Below are 18,665 nucleotides of genomic sequence, written 5' to 3'. Positions count from 1 at the left end.
CTCAGTCCATCCACCACAGAATCCTCAGCCTGGCTTCCAAAACACACATTTAAAAAATTTGATTTGAAGGAGTGACAAATACTTACTACCTGGGCTAGTCGCAGCCTAGACCCACTTGGTAGAAATGCATTACAACCCCTGCTACCTGCTCCTCTCATCAGCTTCTCCCCCAGCCATGTTTCCTTTGATCTCACACAAATAATTATTTTCCTTTCTTCTTGTATTCTTCATAACCACCTTTATTCCTCTTTTAACTTTTCATCTTCAATACATTCATTCAAATTCATTAATATGTTTGAGCATCTATTATTTAACAGTATATAATACTATGAGATACTTTACTAGGCAGAAAAAAGGGAAACTCTGTAATTTTTTTGCTAAATTTCACTTCATTCTTTTAAATTAACATTTCTTAATTGAGATATAATTGACATACAACATTGTATTAGTTTCAGATGTACATCATAATGATTCAATATATGTATATATTGCAAAATGATCACCGCAATAAATCTAGTTAACATCCATTGTCATCAAATACAAATGCTCTATTATTTTTTATTGTGGTTATAATAGCTTATAACACAGTGAGATTTCAGTTGTACATTATTGTTTTTCATACACTATATAAGTATGCCCCTTCACCCCTTGTGCCTGCCCTCCATGCTCCTTCCCCCTTTTTTGCCTGTAAGTTTGTTTATATTCCACATATGAGTGAAATCACATGGTGTTTGTCTTTCTTTGTCTGGTTTATTTTGGTTAACCTGGTGCCCTCAAGGTTCATCCGTGTGGTTGCAAATGGGAGGATTTCATCTTTTTTATGCCTGAATAGTATTCCATTGTGTATATATACCACATCTTCTTTATCCAATCATTTGTCGATGGGCTCTTGGTTTGCTTCCACGTCTTGGCTATTGTGAATAATGCTGCAAAAAACATAGGGGTGCATAAGTCTCTTTGAATTGTTGATTTCAAATTCTTTGGGTAAATACCCGGTAGTGAGATAGCTGAGTCATATGGTATTTCTATTTTTAATTTTTTGAGAAATCTCCATACTGTTTTCCACAGTGGCTGCACCAGTTTGCATTCCCACCAGCAGTGGATGAGGGTTTCCTTTTCTCCACAACCTCTCTAACAATTGTTGCTTTTTGTCTTGGTGATTATAACCATTCTAACAGGTGTAAGATGGTATCTAAGTGTAGTTTTGATTTGGATTTCCCTGATGATTAGTGATGTTGAGCATCTTTTCATGTGCCTATTGACCATCTGTATATCTTCTTTGGAAAAATGTCTGTTCATATCTTCTGCCCACTCTTTGATTGAGCTGTTTGGTTTTTTTAGTTCATTTGTGTGACAAATGCCTGTATTTTTAAAACAAGATTTTAATCCTCACCCCAACAAGATATTTAAGACCCCAACCTAAAAGCACGGAAGCCTTTGTTCCACTCTGAGATGTGATGTCAGCTGTCTAATTCGTTCACTCATTCATTTATCCAAAAAACATTTCTTGAGCACCTAGGCTCTCCACATTGGGCTCTGAACACAACAAAGCCTTGTGGAGGAGGAGACGGTAAGGAATAAACAGATGCATATATAGTGATATTGGGTGGAGGTAAGTGCAACGAGGAGAAGGAAAGTCCAGTAAAGGGACAGAGGCTCGTGGAGCTAATTTACACAGCTTGGGAAAGGCTGGATTTAGCAGAACGGGAACTTCTCTACTTATCACCACCCTCTTCATTCTTTCTCATCTCTCTTTGCCTTTCTTCTCTGATAACCCTCTAGGATTAAAGTTGCTGCAATCTTTCACACCATCCCAGGTGGTCCTACCACTAATTGTGAGAAGGGTTGGTGTATTAGCTTCCAGCTCTGGATAGCACGGGCAGAATAAGAAGAACTAAGACACACGTCTAGGACTAGTGAGAATGGGACATGTGAGCTCAAGACATGACTAGAGTTGTCTTTGGGATACTGAGGAGACTAGAATGGTGTGACTCTTCAATAGGGGTTCCAATGAATAACATTGAGCCTGCAGCCCCTTCAGAGCAAAATGTAACAATTCAGTGAAAAAAACTACTTAGAAGAGAGGGCAATAATGATTTACATTATTTTTTTATAAATGTTTACTCATCTAAAAGTTAATAATGTTGAAAATCTCAAATATTTTATAGCGGTATAGCCATGAAACTCTCCTATTGTAGTATTCTGAAGTATCAAGTGAGTGTTTTCTCTTCCATCTCTCAATATATCAATGTGAATAGCATCCAAATATTAAATATTTATCAATTTAAATGTAAAGCTTTCACTGAAAATTTTTAGCAATAAATTATATCTCTTTAATCTGAAATTTTGCCAGAAACATTCCTAAAACGAAGGGAAGTGGAAAAATGCTACCTAATTCCAAGAGGTTTGCAAATAAAATATGGAGCTGTTTCAACTCATTGTAAATACAAGTGGTCTCATGTATTCAAATGGACACTATGCGCTTAAAATGCTGCCTATCGTCTCCACAGGCCTTATATATTCTAGCCTCATCCCCTGTTTAGACAGAGATTATTGCTACCAGTTATAATAAGCAGACGGAATAATATGATTTTGAGGCTTATAAGATATATTTTAGTTTTAAGATCTGCCAGTTAATGTATGAAATTATGGTGAATTAATTTTAAGAAGTGTTCTACAGTTACACTGTCCATTTGAAACCTTTAAATTAAGCCAAGTAAGTCCTATCTGCATTATTATTTCTGTTTTAGACAGATGATTAAATTTTATCAATTTCTCCCCTAACAACCAAATCATACATGTATCGATTCAACTTAAAATCATACCATTCTCTTCCCTTGTTCTACCTTTAGCCTCTTTCCCGGGTACTAGTAACAATTACTTTCCAAAATACAGATGAGAAAATCTTCATCACCATTCTAATAATACTTTGTCAAGTTTATAAATAATCTTTTTCTCCTTTGTGTATATTCCAGATATTTAACCCCAAAATTAATTGGGTTTATTTTCACATCCTAGTCATTTTCACAAGAATCCTCCTCTTAATCTTTGTAACATAGAATTTGTACCTTAGAAGACAATCTTAATGCTCCCTGACCAGTCACTTCATTGGCAGATAAAGACTTCTGGGTTAGCATTTTACTTGCTAACTAACCAAGAACAGACATGTTAACCTAATTTTTGTTATCCCGTCTCTGCCTGGCAGAAAATTCCAGAAAATATAGACATGATGCATGAAGCAGTAGCAGTTCCATTAGGATATGCCAGCTATCTTCCCAAGTCGCTTACTTCTCTTTGGCCTTCTCCAGCTGTAAGTCTCTTTAAATCCTTTCTCATTTCCACTGTTGTCCTTATTTTTTTTCACACGTTGTCATGCCTGACTTTCCTCTCTGTCATTTTTATTTCCCAAGAGCAGCATCGGTTAGGTTCCCCAGGTCTCTACTCTCTGCCTTATTTGGGGCTCCTCCCTATGTTTAAAATAATCTCCTACCCTGAGTAACTTCTATCTTCATCTTCACCTGGCTTCTGAAAGCCCACTTTTGCCGGGAGCCTTATTGTGCTGATTTTCCTGTCAGCTGCATTCTTCAGGCCTTATTCCCATGAAGACTGTCTCGGCCAAATCAAATTGCCAGCACCTTTGGAGAAAGACACTGTTTCCATTTCTTTTAAAGCACTGTGTTTGGCTCTAAAAATAATATCTCCCATCAAAATAATAATCCTGAACTCAGTGTCAGAGATCATCACCCAAGCCATGGCCAGATCTGCCAAGTCAGCTTCCATTGTTCCTGCAGGTATTTTTTTCAAGTATTCTGGAAGTTGTAGGGCCAAAAGCCCCCCAAAAAGGTGAAAAGAAAGGAAAGATATTTCTTATAACAAAAGGATAAGAAAATCCATTGCACACATCATATGGGTCATTTTGTGCTGGCAGCAAAAGGGCTGACTATTCTTGAGATACAGAAATGAAAAGATGGGTCATTTAATAAAAGTTCTGAGGCTTCACTGGTCTTATCTCCCATCCCTTTTATTTTCAGAGATATTTCTAAGAGAGTACACACAATAGTAACACTCTGTCATCAATTTGGTGTTCTAAAAGCTCCAGTTATCCAAAAGTTTTGCTATTGGCACTTCATCTTTAAGAAGAATAATTACTCCAGTTATTCCCCAAATTTCTGGTCATTCTATAGTCGTTGCACAAAGCCAGAAGTGATATTTTTCATGTATATATATGTATGTAGGGAGAGTGCCCCCAACCTAATTTTCATTCCATTTACATTCAGGAAGCAAAAGGTCTCTACATTTTCAGGGGTTGTCTATAGTACTTTGTTTTTATGGAAACATTAGAAAGAGGGAACCAATTACACAAGACTCCATTTAGTTTTGATTGCCTTAAAATACAAACTGCTGAGGTTTTATAGGCTCACACTAAAGAAAGAAAAATACTTACCACCTAATTCCAGATATCTTGTGACTTATGAACCACTAGACATAAAATCATTGCATCTCCAGGGCAAGAAAGAACCTAAGTGGAGACGAGGAAATGAAGCCAGTCAAAAATGAAGATCAAAAATGAATACGTTCATTCCTGAATAAGCCTTTTTTGAAGTTTTACCTTTGCCCTTTTTTATTATTCATTTTGAGCCCACATCCATCTCGTCAGAATCATTCTGTTGTTCGTTTCTAGTGGTTTTCCTAACCCAGCTAACATTTAAGGTACATTATTTACCAGGTAAATGATAGGACTTAATAAAAAAATTAAAATAGTTACGTGTTATTTATTTACTTAAACAAAAGCCACACACAAATGCCTTCAGGAGCCAATGGACAGCCTATTGCATTGCACAACTCCAGGCACCATCTGCTCATGTTGCATTTCACGTTAATGGACTGGGAATAACAACCAAATGGAGCTTGAAAGCCCAGTGGTACTATGGCAGGTAAAGGTAACTTGCAAAGCTGTCCCGGACAAACCTGTGAGAAGAAGAGGGGCCTATTGTCAAACAGAGGGCACAGGACCCTGCTAAGAAAGCAAATGCATATTTGCAAGTTTGAATTTTGGCTCACAGGTCACCAGTTTATGATATCATTCTAGAACTATTTTAAGGAAGTATTTATCTGTGGAAAACTAAATTGTATCTCCTGTTTTATTAGAATTATTATACAATCATGTGCCACGTGATGACATTTTAGTCAACGATGGATTGCATATACGATGGTGATCCCATAAGATTAGTAGCATATAGCCTAGGTGTGTGGTAGGCTACACCATCCAGGTCTGTGTAAGTCACTCTATGATGTTCACACAACGACGAAATCACCTAATGATGCATTTCTAAGACCATATCCCCGTCAGTAAACAACACATGACTATTTCAGTGTTAGGTCTGTTTCGAGGGATGCTTTATTTCTTATTCTTTTTTATTACTTTATTTTAAGGAGAATTTTAAAATCAAAAGGCAGTACAGCAAAGTCTATCCTATACCAAAAGCAAATGAATCACTACTTATATTTTCTATTATGATAGGAATGTAATTTCTTTGTTCCCACAGCAACATATAATTTCTAGATCCAAATGAAGTTATTATTGAGTATAAAACATCCTTCTTCGCATCTTCTTCCTGTCCATATTTCCCCAGTGATTGTTCAGTAAAAGGCAATTTTGCTCGATAAATGGGCAAGGCATTCTGCAAGGTGGCATGGCCCTCACCTACAAAAGGCTTAGAATTTGGAGAAGTAACAGACATGTACACAAATGGCTATGGATAGTAACAGGAATGTGGAGTTGCTACAGTGAGCTGTTTTTAAAATGTGATGATGGGTACAAAGAAAAAGGAGAAATTTGATGATATGAGAAAGGCATTTAAAATGACCCTTGAAGATGGACCAGGACAAAGTCATGTCAGAAAAGAGTTGCCTGGTATCATACCACACATAGGGATTATGTTAGTGAGAATATGGAGACACAAAAAGCAGTGAGCAGTTTGAATCATGTGGCTGGTCATGTGGAGCCTGTGGGGGAGTAGACGGGATGAAGAGATTATGAGAAAGATGGACTGAACTCTTCCCTCACTGGCTGCTCCTTCTCATACTTTTGCTTCTCTCTCCTCATCTCTTCCTCCAAACCCTTTAAGTAATGGCACCCAGGGCTCAGTCCTTGGACCTCTTCCATTTTCTATTTACATTCACATCTTGTATGATCTTGTCCACTCTCTTGGTTTAGAGTCTCATCCTTATTCAGATGACTCCCTAGTTTATGTCTCCAATGCATATCCTGAACCCAGACTTGAGCTCCAACTGCCTACAGACCATACACTTAGAAGTCTAATAGGCATCACAAAAAGCGCCTGGTGTTCTCTGCCAAGTCCACTCCTCCTCCAGCCTTCCCCGTACTGGCTCTTTCCTTCCAGGTGCTCAGGCCAAAAGTCTTGGAGTCAGCCTTGATTCTTCTTTTTTTCTCACACCCACAAGCAATTATTAGAAAATTCTGCTGATTCTGCTTTCAAAGTGCAACCAAATTTGACCACTTCTCACCACCTTTGCTGCTACCGCTCTGAACTGAGCCACATCATCTGTCACCTGGGTTTCTTCAATGCCTTCCTAACAGGTCTACCTGCTTCTACCCTCCTCTCCTACACATGGATTCTCAACACAGAAGCCACAGCGATTCTGTTAAAACGCAAGTCAGATCATGTCTTTCCTCTACTCAAGATACTAAGAGATCTCCCTCATAGGAAAGCCCAAGTCCTTCCACTGGCTGTACGAGCTTTCATTCATTCAGTTTCAGCCCAGGAGGGCTCCTTGTTGCTAGCGAAGTTCCCACCTCATTGACCCTGGTACCTATCATTCACTCTTCCTTGCAGGCTTTTCCTCTGGATAGCCTCGTAGCTCCCTCACTTTCTCCTGCCTATCCTTACATGTCACCTTCCCATTGAGGCCCATTCTAGCCAGGCTGTCAAGAATTGCACCCTCGCCCTGACTCCCACAAGTCCCTTCTTTGATTTTTCTCCTTTGCATTTATCACTGTTTAACATATGTATTTTATATGTTTGTCTTGTTTATTCTCAGCCTCCCTTTTTTTCTTTCTTTCGTTTTTTTTTTTTTTTTTTTTTTTGCTGAGGAAGATTCACTCTGAGCTAACATCTACTGCCAATCTTCCTCTTTTGGTGTGTGAGCCACCATCACAGCATGGCCACTGATAGATGAGTGGTATAGGTCCACACACATGAACCAAACCTGGGCCACTGAAGTGGAGTGTGCCAAACTTAACCACTAGGCCACTGGGGCTGGCCCCTCAGCCTCCCTTTTTGATGTAAGCTCCAAGAGGGTAGAGACATCTGTAGGTTTTGTTCATTGCTATATTTCCAGCATCTAGGACACTTTCTCCCAGGTAATAGAAACTCAACAAATATTTAGTGACTGAATGTGTAAAGAAGAACTTTAAATGGTTGCAGGCAACTAGAAACCACTGAAGATGTTTGAACTCAGTCTGAAGAAAGGCTAACGAGCAAGAAGTCTCTGCTGAAACCTTGCACTGGATCTTAGAGGTAAAAAAGACATTTCAACGGTAACTGTTAAAAAACAAAATGTCAGAAAAATTACCATGACTGTCTCCCCTACCCTGTGATAATTTCATCTCTGTTTACTCTGACTTGATAATTTCATCAAGTCAGCTTGGCATTACGGAAAAAGTAAAGACATTGGAGTAAAACAAGTACCAAAAGTTAAAGTTCTGATTCCAATAGTGAATGGTAATTCATCTATAAAATGGAGGTTATAACTGAAGTTTTTTATGAGTTATAAAGATTAATAATTATTACTAACATATATAAAAGATCTAGCAGATAACAGGTTTTTATAAAATCTTAGTTCCTTCATTTTAATAATTAATTAGGAAAGGCAGAGCACAGCCAGTCTCTTAAACTTATCCACCTATCTTTTCATAGTTTATTCGCTAAAATTCTTGCTAATGTTATGGGTGGAAATTATCAACCAACATTTGACTAACATGCTCAGCAGTAAAATGTGCCTGCTATACAGTTCCTTCTGCTATGTATCATTAGTGTTTCTGTGAGCCAGGCTTTCAAATTTTCTACCCTTCTCTAACTGTTCTGTCAACTCTCAGTCCCTTCCAGTCCCCTTAAAAAAGACCGACAGTTTTATCAAGCACTTTGTTGAATTAAAAATACATTCATTTTCTATTCTGTACTTTCCTCATAAAGAAATCTTTGAAAATTAAATTTAAGAACAAAAAAGGTTGGAATCATGGCATCCCACTCCAAATTGCCCATATAATTTCTATCTTAGGCAAGGGAGACTAATCCAGTGATTCTCAAACTCTTTGGTCTCAGGACTCCTCACATGCTGAAAGATTATTAAGGACCCCTCAAAGAGCTTTTGTTTATGTGGGTTATACCTACCAATATTTACCACATTAGAAATTAAAACAGAGACTTTTTAAATGCAAGAATACACAAAGTCACATTCCATTAGACATCAGAGTAATGACATCATCACACATCATATAGCATGTGGACAGCTCTGCTATACCATCATGAGAGAATGAGAGCGAAAAAGGGATATAACATCTGAGCATTATTACAAAAATTGTTTTTACCTACCAAATCCCCTGAAGGGGTCTTAGGGATGCCTAGGGATTCCTGGACCACACTTTGAGAACCACTTCCTAATCTTTGTTTAGAAACAAATAAACCCAAAATTCTCAGTGACTTTACACAATGAAGATTTATTTTTTGCTCACATAAAGTCCACCGTGGTCTGGATAGACCTTGTGTATCTTATAGCTACACCATCTGGAACACGTGGCTTCACCTCAACAAGGGAAGAGACAGATGGAAGAGGCATGTAGATGGCTCCTAACTGCTCTGATCCAGAAGCACACGTGTCACTTTCACTCGTAGCTCGTGTGTCAGAAGTAGTCACATGGCCCTAACCCACCACAAAGGGGGTTGGCAAATTGAACGTCCGCCAAACTGACCTATTTTACACCTTCTGCATGAAACACATTTCTCCAAGTACAGCCTTTGGAATCAGAACACTCAAGTTTGGTTCAGTCTGCTGAGCAGAACCTAGATTCAAGGCACAGCCAAGCAGTGACCAGCAGAGAAGTGGCAGACAAACTCAGCAAGAGATAAAGTTCTTTAAAGAAAACAAAGAACTGAATGGATCCCATTACAAAATCATTACACCCTAAGACTTGCCTAATTTAATGGGTACTTGCTATGTATGTGCCAAAGGTTGTATTTTTTGTTTCATTTGATCTCATAAAAACTTTGTGTTATGCCATTATTTATGCCAATTTTTAAGCTGGGAAAACTGAGACCCAGAGAGATTTAAATAAGTTCTCCAGGGTCATATGGCTAACACAGGGTGGGGCTAGGACTTGAGTCGCGTCACTTGGCCTCACAATACTGCCTCCCTTAGATAGTTTTTCCTTAAGAAAAGCCTTCATCGTAATAAGTGATGTTTCTTCAGGTTGACTTTCTCCCCCAAACTGGATAAGGGACATGTGACCTAACTGCTACAATTCAACAGCATCAATGTCACTTGGCAAATCAAAATAGCAGTAAAGGCTGCCTTTGCTAAATCTTATTCACTATGTTTTAGCATATGTATTCCCTTTATTCCCTTGAGGAGTCAAAGCACGGAATGTAAGTGCATAGAGTCCTGGGTTCTAGACCCATCTCTGCGTGGGTCAAGTCACATCAACTCTCTGTGCGCTGTTTCGCCCATTTTTACAGATGAGGAAGCATGGGAAGTGCAGAAACGTGGGAATCAGATCGACCTATGCCAGGATCCCAGCAATGCCACTGTCTCTACAAACTTGGGCAAGGCATTTAAGTTTGCCAAGCTATAGTCTCTTTAACTGTAAAATGGAGTCAGTAATAAGATCATTTAAACACTAAAGTTAGATAATACATGGGAAGCACCCTTGAAGGTATGGACACCAGATTCATGTCCCCAACCCTATCCATTCACACCTACTCCTTTGTGTGCCCCAAATAGCATGCCCACTTCTCTTCCCGTACAAAAACTGTATGATTCCATTTAGTCTTATACTCAAGTTAATGTGTCGGCAACCCCTCACCATAGCATCCACCTCAATAAATATAAGAAGAACCCATTTATATGCAACTATTATATGTGAATGCCTTGTTTTCTATGAGGTTTTATTCTTTTATACTTTTCAAACAAACGAAACACACATCAAGGCAGTTTTCTTCTACGATAAAAATGCATGTAATTTAGACTGTAGAGTTTCATTTGATTTTCTTAGATTTTTCATTTTGTTCTTTGTAAAACAAGTATAGAGGCCATACAATACAGTGTTTTAAAAGAGGCAAAATGTCAAGAATTGGAGAAAAATTTTTATAAAGCTTTTTGTTAATATGTGTCAAGAGCCTTAAGTTACTACAGGACATCTGTCCTGAGTAAAGAAAATAATCATAAATATGGAAAAGGCTTTATATATAAAGATGTCCAATGCGGGATTATTTTAGGTAATTAAAATATTGGTGTAATCTAAATGATCCAAAATTGGGAACTAGATATGTAAATTAGGATAAATCCCAATTATGGTATTTTATGATGTATATGAAGATTTATAATGCTGTGGTATATAATTTAGGAACACATTCAGCTGCAAATAAGAGAAAAACCTGACCAACAGTAGCTTTAACAAAAATAGGTTTATTCTTACAGAACAACAGGCCAGGGTGGGGGGGGTTGCCATTTTGAGTTCTGCAGCTCAGTGATACCATCAGAACTCCAGCTCTTATAGTCCGCTCTGCCACTGACAGTCTCTTGCCTTTTTATCCTTATGCTCATTGCCTCATAGTAGCAAGATGACTACTGTAGCTTCAAACATCACATCTGTTTTGAGAGCAGGGACAAGGGGAAAACGGCATTATCAGAGATGTCTCCTCTTGTACTTGTCCCTTTCAACAGGAAGTGAAGTAGCTTTCCCAGAGGAGCCCATCAGACTTCTTGTGCCCCATCGTCCAGAGCAGCTTTGCACGGCTGCCACTAGGTTTCAGGGAGGTAGAGCAAGTGACTGGCTTTCTCACCTCTTATAGTCAAGGCAGGAATGGCAGAAGGAAATAGCCAATCAGTAGAATGCAAGGGGGTGACTGAATGTGAGAGAGGTTGAAGCAATCATGTTGAAGCATGGCAGCGTGTTGGGGAGGATGACTTTACCACCTGTCCCGGTGGCATAGTCAACGTGAGCTTCTTCCCAAGGTTGGGGGCTGGCGAGCCGGCTGCCTGGAGGGAAGCTGCAAATGCCGGCTGAGCTGTGAAGCTGTTGGAAAGCTGTTTCTGGTGCCAAGAAGGCTCTTTATTTTGATATATGTTTTGTATTTTTATGTATATAATATATATATATCTTATATGTTATATTATATGTATTTTTTATATATTTCAGCTAAAAATCTCACTATATGGAATCTCTCCAATCTGTGAAGTTTCCTAGATGTGAGAGATGGTATAATGTGGCGGTCAGGACTAGGCATTGGAGTCTGACAGATTTGGTATCAACTCCTATCTCAGCCGCTTGCTAGCTATATGGCTTTGGGAAAGTTACATAACTTCTCTGATCTTCAGTTTCCTCATCTTTAAAATGGAAAAATAACAATAGCAACAACGGCCACAATTATTATTATTATTATTTGTGTTATCATATTATTAACTACCTTACTCTTTTGTTCTGAGGATAAATATCATTAGGAGTGTAAGGCAAATAGTTATATATGACAAGTCAGCTGATCTTATTTGAGATAGATATGAGTTTATCAGATGTCAGAAAAAAAAGTAAGAGAGCAGTCTAAGTAGAAAAATAATATTAGCAAATAGTGATAATAATAGCTTACACTCTTGAGATTGTATTATGTGGCAGGAAGCGTTTCACTTGCGGTGCCTCCCTGAATTCCCACAACAGTTGGTATGTGGTACATTAGTGAGGATCAGTTAGGTTATCTGTGGTAAAAATAACTCCCAAATCTGGGTGGCTTAATACAACAAAAGTTGATTTCTCACTCATGCAGAGTCACACGTTAGGGACAAGCCCTTTGTGGGAGCACTCCAGGCTGCTCTGATCGAAGGGCATCTCCGTATCAGCACACGCAACCGTGATCACGGAGACAGGGCATGTTAACCAGGTTTCTAGGTTCTGTGAACTTGGTGTCTTAATATCTCCCCTACATGCATAGGTTAGACATGTTTTATTCTGAACAACCCAGTGACATGCCTGAGTCACCTTGCTTTGGCCATCTGTGTCCTTCATCGCCCTCCCACCTCTCTCCTTGGCAATAGTCCTCCTCAAGGGGGCACACTTGCAAATAAAAACCAACTAACCCAGAGTCCACAACCCAAACACCTCTTTAGTTGGGGTCTCACTCCCAGAGTCACTATCCACTTACCCTAATCACCCCAGGGCCAGGTACCAGACAACTAGGGACAGCCCCTATGCCCCAGAGTCTGCTGAAATCATTCACACTAGCCAGTTTGCCTACCCCGTCTTGCTCATTCCTTCCTGCAGAAACCACAATAAAAGCTCTTGCCACAGTTCCTTTCTATCTCTCTTCCTATGACCAACCCTGGTGCTTCCTGGGTGAGCCCCTTCTTTCTCCTGGGCACTGGGAGTTAAAAACTCTCTTTTCATTGACAATTATTTCCTTATCTGTTGGCCTTAGTATGCCTCAAATTTTCTGTTAGTACACTCTAATTTAAAATACAGAGGAAGAAAGAACATGGAGAATCACACCTGAGCCTTTGAATGCTTCCTCCCAGACAAGTTCATGCCCATCTGCACAGGGATGGAGAAGCACAGTCCTCTCGTGTGCTTGTGCACAGAAAGGAAGAGAGCTGGAACCATCAGTGAACGGTTTTAATGTCGACCACAAGTGCGTTTGTATCCAACTTAGGCATCATAAAATGTGAGATTGTATACAGTAGGAAAGGGGGATGGAAATAGGTGTACATCTGACCTAGGGCTCTTAGGGGTCCACATTTGAGCCAATGGCAAGTTGGCCATGCATTTATCAGTTAGCCATTTTATTAGTTTTGCCAAGAATTTACCTTGGTACCAAGGAAGCCCACCAAATTCACAAATTCTCTGTGACCTACTTAACGCATTTTCATCACACTGTAAAAATAAAAATTTCATGCCTTTCCCTTTTCAAATTCCTAGGAACCTAATAGTCTTCCATGAGGTTTCAAAAATAATTGCCAGTCAGCCCGCACCACCTCCATTCTCTGCTTTTGTGCTCTGTGGTGATTTTCCTACCCTGGATATTCGGAAACACTGTGCTTCTCCGTGCTGTCTTTCCTCGTTGACTATTATTACAGTAAGTATTCTTTTTGCTATTACCCTTTGTCACCAAGCCTGGCTCATAAAACAGGCCAAGACTTCCTTCCTGTTCCTGTAATTTCCCATCTGCTCTTTTTCTCTATTAAGAGGCCAGTCCCCCTTTTCCTTTTGTCATCTTCTCTTTTCTTTCTCCCATACCTTCAAAACATTATTTTTCTCTCCTGTGACTTCTTTCTCTGCACTAATAGCATCTATTTTCTGGACCCGCCTTTACCAACTTTGTCCTTACCTGTCTTGCTTCCTTCCCTGCCACAGTAATTTTTCATGAACATCTCTTCTAGGGTCCACTTTCCATTTTTATGTCTTTTAAAACATCATCCCTGTCTCTACTTATGTTTCTACTAGAAATTATTATAGCATTAAGTCATTAAAACCTGTATCGCTTAGCTGTGTCATTTTACTGCCAGCCTGTCAGAGGCCTTTGGATATAACAATACAATGGAAAATTACTCTCACGCATACAGTGAAAAAGAGAAGGGGAAAGTGACAGGAAGAGAAAACAGAGACAGAACATAAAAGTAAATTACAAAGGGTCTGCTCAAAGTGAACAGAAGAATGGAACCATCAATCAATGAATTTCTTTAATGTCGATGGTCAATTCAAATCACTCTGCGAAGAAAAAAAGGAAGGAAATAGGCAGAAACTATCCTATTCCTTTTTCCTCCTAATGTTATTTTCTTTCTAAATTATTTGTCTCAGTTTATCTCCAGGTTTATGTACTTATTGAATAAATATTTCCTGCATATTTTCTGTGTGCTGGGTATAAATGAGACATACCCTCCATTTGCACAGGCCCCAGAAACTGTGGAGTTTGATCTTGGCTCTGGCACTTACAGGTATATGTGCAATGAGGTTCAGAATTTTACTGAACTGGAATCTCCAAAAATGGTTTCTCACTAGGAAAGCTGTCAGACCAAGAGAAGAACTGGACTTCTCAGTGGCTCCGGGTGCTTCCCTTTGTAGGGAATCAGGAGGTTTAGGTTAGTGGGGGCCCGGGGAACATGGCTTCCTAGTCCCTCGGCCCCCTCCACAGCCTGGCCGGGCCAGTCAATACAAGACCTCATAGGGCTCCCTTAAACAGTGGAAGGAGGATGGCTTCACCTACATATGTGGGGTTTCTGGAAGACTTTTTTCTTTTTTTAAGATTGGCCCTGAGCTAACAACTGTTGCCAATCTTTTCTTTTTTCCTGCTTTTTCTCCCCAAGTCTCCTCAGTACATAGTTGTATATTATTAGTTGTGGGTCCTTCTAGTTGTGGCATGCGGGATGCCGCCTCAACGTGGCCTGATGAGCAGTACCATGTCCGTGCCCAGGATCCGAACCCCGGGCTGCCAGAGCACACGAACTTAACCACTCGGCCACGGGGCCAGCCCCAGCTGGAAGACTTTTAGAGAGAGCAATAGAAGGAAAATAGAGAGGCCTGTAGAGTAGCAACTGCAGTCCATGTGCAATATGCTAAGAAAGGAAGCCGTGGGGAGAGAATATGACCTTAGCCATTTATTAAGAATGCACTTTCCTCTTTGTCATTTCTTTGCAGGACTAAAAAAAGATTCAAAATATGTGTAATTATTTTTGGTTTCTAGGTTTTGTTTCTTTGCATGGAACAACATACAAAGATGGGATCACATGGGGTTCCAGAATTTGTTTGGATTACATCTGGATTGTCTATGACCTTAAGCAACTCACTCACCTCCCTTAGAAAAAGTTTTCTCATCTGGAGAAACAGGCAATGAGGTGGCAGGTGAAAATCCAGCTCAGTATATTCAGCTCATGGCCAGCAGCCATTTGGATTGCACGGTGCCCATGCTATACAGGTTACTAAATACATTTTTAAATTTTTAAATTATTTTTATTTTTGTGAGGAAGATTGGCCCTGAGCTACCATCTGTGCCAATCTTCCTCTATTTTATGTGGGATGCTGCCACAGCATGGCTTGACGAGTGTTGCTAGGGCCTCACCTGGGATCTGAACCTGTGAACCTTGGCCTGCTAGAGCAGAGCTGGGGAACTTAACTACTACACCTCCAGGCTGGCCCTAAATATTTTTAATATCACCCCTGCCTCTGACAATTCTTATATCTAGTTACTTGAACAGGGTGAACTGTTCAGGTAACTGCATCTAAACTTAGAGTCAAAGATTGTGGTGAGGAAGCCATATAAGCAAAACTTTTGACATAATTCTCACAGTACTGGTGTGACCTTCTACATAATCCCCACAGTGAGGCTGATTTCTGGCTGGGAGTGCTACACATAACACAATGGAAATATTTACCAATGTGCTTATCATCTCTGGAGGTCACTTGGATTCAGGTGAAGGGTAAGACAGCGCACAGAACAGGCATTTGTTAGGAATAATTAGATGAAGTTGTGTCCGGAGCTGGGGATGTGCTCTCCAGTGGGTGGTCTCCTGAATCCTTTACTCTGACACCCCCGTGGTGGCAAAGTGAATCATGGTGCTGAAGCAGAACCCGTCACATGTGGGATAAGTTTGCTAGGCCAACAGACAGAGCTGAACTGAAAGTGATCCTGTGCCCTTAGCTGTCAAAACGTCCTGAACCAGCCCAGCCCAGCGGCGCAGCGGTTAAGTGAGCACGTTCCGCTTTGGCAGCCCGGGATTCGAGGTTTTGGATCCCCAGTGTTGACACGGCACCGCTCGGCAAGCCATGCTATGGTAGGTGTCCCACATATAAAAATAGAGGAAGATGGGCACGGATGTTAGCTCAGGGCCAGTCTTCCTCAGCAAAAAGAGGAGGATTGGCAGCCAATCTTAGCTCAGGGCTAATCTTCCTCAAAAAAAACAAAGTCCTGAGCGGGAGTCAGCAGCAAGCTAAGCAGCGCTGTGAACTTCAGCCTGTCTCACATGAGAGCAGACAGGATTTTTCATCCCTTTTCCCAGGCCACTGAGAGCAGAAAACTTACCTGCCAGGGCCCTTCTCCAACTTGGTCTTTGTCTCAAAATTTGCTTTGTGAAGATACTGCTTCGGTGGTTCACAAGCCATGCTATCTAAGCTCAATAGCCACTGTAGAGAAAAGGGGTGGATTTTACCCCAAACTAAGGAAAACGTCTGGCTTTCACATTGTCGTTAAACTTCAAATTGTCCTGAGAGGCTTGCAGGTGAGTGCTTCCAGATCCCCACTGGGCTTTAAGTGGCCAGCAGAGAACTCCTCTAAGGCACAGTTAACTCCTTCCTGCCCAGAAGATCTTGGCTGCTTGAGGCAGAGATTTACAGCCTACAATACAACATGCCTTCCATATATCCTGCCATTCTCATTCTCATTCCCAACCCAGCGAAGGGGTTTCAGGGACCAAGAAACCAATCGCTCTCAGAACATCCAAGTCAGGCTGGCCTTTCCTGCAACTTGCTTACAGGAGCACAACAACTTGCAGGTACAAAAATCTCTGGGGAATACTATCTTAGAAATAGGAATTTGGGCACTATCTCCAAGGGTCAAAAATCAGGACAATCAAATTGCCTTAATAAATGGCCACAAAGTATCTGGCTGGATCCAGTTATTCATTTATTCAATTTATTTGTTTATTTGATAAATATTCATGGAACCAGACATTCGCTAAGTGCTTAGGATACATCAATGAACAAAATAAACAACAAACATAACAATAATAAACATCATAAATACTAATTTTATCATATGGTAAAAGTGTTAAGTACTACAGAAGAAAGAAAAAGTAGAATAAGACAAGATAATGTGGTTAGGAGGGCAGGCTGCAATATTAAATAGAATTAAATTGAGAAGGTTAAATCACTAATAGGAAAGAAGATGAAATTGTACTCTAGCCAACAACTCTCTTTTAAATGTGAGATCTGATTTGGAATTACAAAGAGGTTCGTATATACAAGGGAGATATGTAGGTGCTGGGCACTGTGAAAAATTTGGTCTGAGACTCACGGCTCTGGCATGAGTTAGCCCTTTACTCGGACAGTGGCTGACTCCCCAGCATCCATCCGTTCTTCTCCTGGTGATTTCCCCAAATTTTACATTGATAGTCATACCTCTGCCATGCAGCCCATATGCTTTGGAGGAGACTGACTCCGCCTTGGCCCAAGAATGGAACATGTGCCTCAGGCCAAAGCCAATCAACATAGTCCTATGTCCTGCCCAGTTGTTGACTCACGGATGTCCCCTTGATACAATCAGAACAAAGAGCTGAGGAAGCTATTTGATAGGGAATCCTGGAAAAGGTTGTCCTCATTTTCTTGTTCTTATATGGCAGGCTGATGTGATCTGGGTAACTATTTCCAGTGTTTTATACAGGAAAGCAGCTGGCCTGAGAACCATGTCAGCACCCAGAGGTCAAAGTTAAGAAACTCCCACAGGAACATACCCAGAGCATGGATCAAACCATGCCTCTGGACCATTTGGTGACATAAGCCAATGAATCCACTTTCTGACATAGACCAATCAAAGTTCAGTTTTTGTTACTTGCATCTTAGCTAATAAATCAAATGAAAGGAGGCTGTAGACAGGACATCTACTTTGTGACCTCATGTGAAATGTCTTCTTCCAGCAATCCCACTCTAAATTTAACCTCTCTTTATTAAAGACACAATTTACAGGCAAAATCAACATTTTTTTGTGAGTCACAAAGAAACAACTTCTTAAATCAGTTAAAGAAATACTTCCAGAAAACTAAAAATAGTCGAACATATTGAATTAGAAATGAAAGGTGCAGATGTTAAGGCAGGCTCAGGAGGATCAATTCTAAGGTAATTTAGGGGAAGGAAATGACAAACGCTCTCAACTTCCAGCATAGTACATTGTTTCTTGATTCCCTCTTAATGAAAATATTGTGCATCCTCTTTTCTTTTCTGCAATATAGCCAATGGATTTTCTTGCCCTCTTTTTTTGCTTATACTTTTTGCATAGATTTGGTATTTTTGTTTTTAATAAAAGTGGAGGTGTTTCTGAGAATTTCTATTGCAACAGCAGGGCTTGAACTTCAGGTCAACTGAAAGGAAGAGTGTGTGCTGTTTCCATAGAAACCATAGCAGTATAATGTCAGGTACTAAGAGAACTCAAGAATGAAGGGATAAAATCCTGCATCATTTTAATAAACACGTCCTACTTACCATTATTTAACCACAGTCTGCATAGATATGCCCCATCTCTTAATAGCCACTCTTCATAAATTTCTTTTGACCACATCTAACCTTACTAAGTTGGTCTTGATTATGCTGCTAAGTAAATAAAGATGAAAAGAATGCCCTTCATTAGGGTATTGTAAATGTCTTATTATTCTGAAAACTCATTAGACATATATGTTTT

At 39.9% G+C, this 18,665-nt stretch overlaps 1 long non-coding RNA gene across 1 annotated transcript; it reads right to left on the bottom strand.

The window, feature by feature from the left end:
* Positions 1–376: 376 nt before the first annotated feature.
* On the bottom strand, positions 377–16,532 carry LOC123277721 (uncharacterized). Its single transcript, XR_011494755.1, has 3 exons — positions 16,299–16,532; positions 4,445–4,519; positions 377–926 (listed from the first exon to the last, which is right to left on the bottom strand). It is a non-coding gene; the product is annotated as an uncharacterized lncRNA (long non-coding RNA).
* Positions 16,533–18,665: the final 2,133 nt, after the last annotated feature.

Source organism: Equus asinus, chromosome 16 (genome assembly GCF_041296235.1).
Source record: "Equus asinus isolate D_3611 breed Donkey chromosome 16, EquAss-T2T_v2, whole genome shotgun sequence".
NCBI classification, from domain to species: Eukaryota; Metazoa; Chordata; class Mammalia; order Perissodactyla; family Equidae; genus Equus; species Equus asinus.
This window is presented reverse-complemented; position numbering and strand designations above follow the sequence as displayed.